Source organism: Nicotiana sylvestris, chromosome 12 (assembly GCF_000393655.2).
Source record: "Nicotiana sylvestris chromosome 12, ASM39365v2, whole genome shotgun sequence".
Classification (NCBI taxonomy): Eukaryota; Viridiplantae; Streptophyta; class Magnoliopsida; order Solanales; family Solanaceae; genus Nicotiana; species Nicotiana sylvestris.
Genome location: NC_091068.1, coordinates 136,744,670 through 136,748,717, shown reverse-complemented (window position 1 = coordinate 136,748,717; position 4,048 = coordinate 136,744,670).

Genomic DNA, 4,048 nt, shown 5'->3' with positions numbered 1-4,048 from the left:
ACCAGAACTCTAAGAGACCGAGTAGGACAAAAATCATATATAAATTAGGGGTTCATGTAGAGCATAGTCTAAATTAGTAAAATAAGCATGATATAGGTAGGAGAAGTGAAGAATCAGAAACATTAGTGAACAAAATAGGGCAAAATCACACAATAGGCAGAGATAATCATAATTAGGAACCTTAACAAGCAATCATAGGATAAAATCACAGAATCACAGAAACATATAGATTAACTGAACATGTTATCAAAACAAAACTCAGAAACCTATGATTAGAACTAAGAAATTAGGGTTTTCAACATAGGCAAGTTGAAGAGGTAGTAAAATCATAGAATCAGTCAAAATATGCAAGAGATAGAAGTTTAAACATAAAGAATTGGTTTAAACAAGGTTTTAGAAGAAATTTCGAAAACCCTAATTTTAGAAGAAGGTGAAAACACTTTGAAATTGACGATTCTTGTAAAGAGTTACAAGGATAGTGTAAAACATCAAAGAAACAGACTCAAATCATTTAAAAATCATACAAATCTAAGAGATGTAAGCAAAAATTAGGGTTTCAGAAGAAACCCAAGTAGAGATGAAAGAACCTGTCTAAAATCTCAAGGATCGTAACAAGTACAATATGAATTCACTTGAAATCATACTGAAGTAGCCAAGAACAGACCAAATGGCAAACTCTAGATGCAAGTCAGCATTGCCCAGGGCCATTGAAGGCCTCAGAGAAGGCGAGCATGGCAATAGAGGAGCTATTGGAGTCTTAGGAGTTGAAGGGAGATTACCGGAGAAGGCTGGAGAAGGGAGTCGGCGGTTGAAGGAGCTAGGGTTAGGTTGAGGGGTTGAGAGAGGAGAGGAGATTAGAGAATACATAGGCGGCGGATTTGGGAAATGAGATAGGTTAAGGGGATCATTGGAATTAAAAATGGTAAGAACGGATGAGGGTCGTTGATCTAAAAGATCAACGGCCAGGATTTGACGGGTCTTGGGTCGGGTAAGTGGGTTTAGGGTTTGAGTCGGGTGTTTTTAATCTGAATGGACTAGGTTTGGATTTAAATTGGGCTACAATTGAAATGTAAATCTGGTTATATTTTAATTAGCCAATTTTTCTTATATAATTTATAATAAATGATAACAAATTTCTAAAAAATATAATTTCACGTGCTAAAATGATTTAAAATAGATTTTCAACCTTTTAAAAATATAGAAGGTCGATTTTATGCAAGTAAATGTAATTATACATTAATGAGGCTAATATTGTAATTATATGCAATTTAGCTTTAAAATACACAAATACAATTATAAAAATGCATAAAAAATATTTTAACTAATATAGAAATAAAATGACTAAATCACCACAACAATAAATTGATGAATAATTATTGAGGATTTTAGGAATAAAAGGGAAAGAAATAAATCAATTTAAATCCTTAAAATTATGGGAAAAAATATAAAATTTTTGTGCATGCTTATATATGTATGTATATGCTATTTTTAAGGTATTTATGAATATAAAAAATATAGAGAAAAATTGGGTATCAACACATATCTCTACCACTAGAAAAAATAAGCCAATGAATGGAAGGATGTCAACGATTAAAGGCTCCCCAGTCAGACCCCTGTTCTAAAATATTAATAATCCAACTCTGAACATGACTGTATGATTTTAAGGTAGCAGAACTATCTTCACTAACAAAATAATCTCTTAGCTATGGCTTTGCATTTGAAAATTTTCCAGTATATGGATTAAGATATCAAGTTAAAGAAGAGATTATTTCTACAACTTATTTACAACTTTCACACATTATTTCTACCCAGTTAAATACAACTACAATAACATACAACTTAAATACAAAATTTATACAATATGCCTTTTGTATATTTTGTATCTGATTTATACATAGTAAAAATAAATTTCATACAACTAATTATATATTATACAACTTATCTATAATTTTCATACATTATTTCTACTCAGTTATATACAATTACAATATCATACAACTTAAATATAATTTTTATATAATGTTGTTCAACTTTCATACAATAGTTAAATAAATAAAAGAAAAATATATAAACAACAGAATACAATTTTTCTACAATTTCGTAAATATAATGTATATCATGCCTTCTTCTTCTTATATATATATATATATATATACATATATATATCATGTCTTATTCTTCTTCTTCTTCTTCTTCTTCTTCTTCTTCTTCTTCTTCTTCTGCTTCGAGTTTCAATCTGAAATTTAGCCAAAACCAAGTCTAATCTTCACCAAAATTCCTCAAAATTGAAATATAAACTCCAAACCATATTCCCAATTGTTTTCAACAACACCCAATCCAAACAAATAATGGTTTTTGAAAATCCAAATTCGAATTCAAAGCTTCAAAGCTTTTTAATGGCTGTCAATGGTGGAATTGCTGCTCTCTTTTCCTTTGCTTTACATTATTGAAATTAGGGATTGAGAGATAGAGAGAGACGTAGAGAGAATTCCCAATTCTTTGCAACAACATCCAATTCAAACAAATAATATTTTTTTGAAAACCCGAATTCGAATTTAAAGCTTCAAAACTTTTTAATGGTTGTCAATGGTGGAATCGTGGGTGGATGCAAGATACATGGGGAGCGGGTGGGATGTTGGGAGAGAAACGTGGTGGAGTGGAAGATATGTTAAAGTAATTTTAGGACACTAATTATTATCATTAATTTCCTTAAAATGTACATAAAATAAAAATTGGGTATATAAAATGTAATTATAGTAAAACTTGAGTAGGAAGGGTAATATAGTTTCATATGGTGTATAAGAATGTAAAAATTCCTTTCATAAATTATGAATTTCAGAACTTTATAGTTCTACTTTACATATTATCATGATACAAATATTAGTCACAATTTTCTTCGGCATTTATTTGCTAGAATGTGATAAAGCCACTTTTTAGAACTTGCTTTTAGGCACGGCCTAACATGCTAGCTTAGATTTAGGAGAAAATCTCACCTTATATCCATTAAGCTCAAATTATTTACCCTTAAATACCCAAATCTAAACTATTTACTTTTCCTATCTATACAATCAAGACTATTTACCCGGCCCACAACTATTCGCATTTGATTCAAAGTGTGAATGACATGACGAAAGATGACCACACTTTATTTTCATCTTCTTCATTCTCTATCCTACTTGTTAGATTTTTATTATCTTTCTGTTCCACAGCTTACATAATTTCGACTTCTTCTTGAATTTCTCTCTCTCTTGAATTTTGAAACCCTTTGTTATTTCTGCAATTTTCTTTTAATTTGGTTCCATGAAGCGAAAGGAGGTTGAAGAATAGATGATCAAGAAACGCCAATTGATAGACTTACCTTTGACCTATTGGCTCATATTTTTGCTCTTCTTACTATCACACCTCCTTTTTTCTTCCCCCGCAAGAGTATAAGAGAGTTTTTTCCAACTTAAAGTGACAATCGAAACGGGATTTATTTTCATCTAAAATTCAGCGTCGCCACTTGGGATATTTTATGGTGTCTCAAGTCACCGATTTTAAATCCCGAATCGAGGAAAGATTGACTCTGTTTTACAGTCCGCGAACACATAAATTCGGGTAAGGAATTCTGTTAACTTGGGAGAAGGTGTTAGGCATTTCCGGGCTCCGTGGTTTTAGCACGGTCACTCAACTGTTATTATTGGCCTATTTACTTGATTTTAAAATACTTTTAAACCTATGTGCATTTTAACTTTAAACCGCCTTTAATTATTTTAATGAAGATTTCAACGTCATTTAAAATACGTCTTTGGACCATGACACATTAAATGCACCCGCAGTCCAAGACACGTTTTATTTAACGTTGTTAAGATTTGGATTTGAGTCACATGAAATGCACACCCGAGTTTAGGAAGGTAATTTTTAAAATAGCGCGCCTAAAGCAACTACGCATTTTCAACTTTGCGAGGGCCATAGAAAATTCGCTAAATGGCGCGCTTCGATTTCTAAGGATAAAAATATTAATTAAATAAGGACCATGCATTTTGAGATTTTATTTGGCACGGCACAC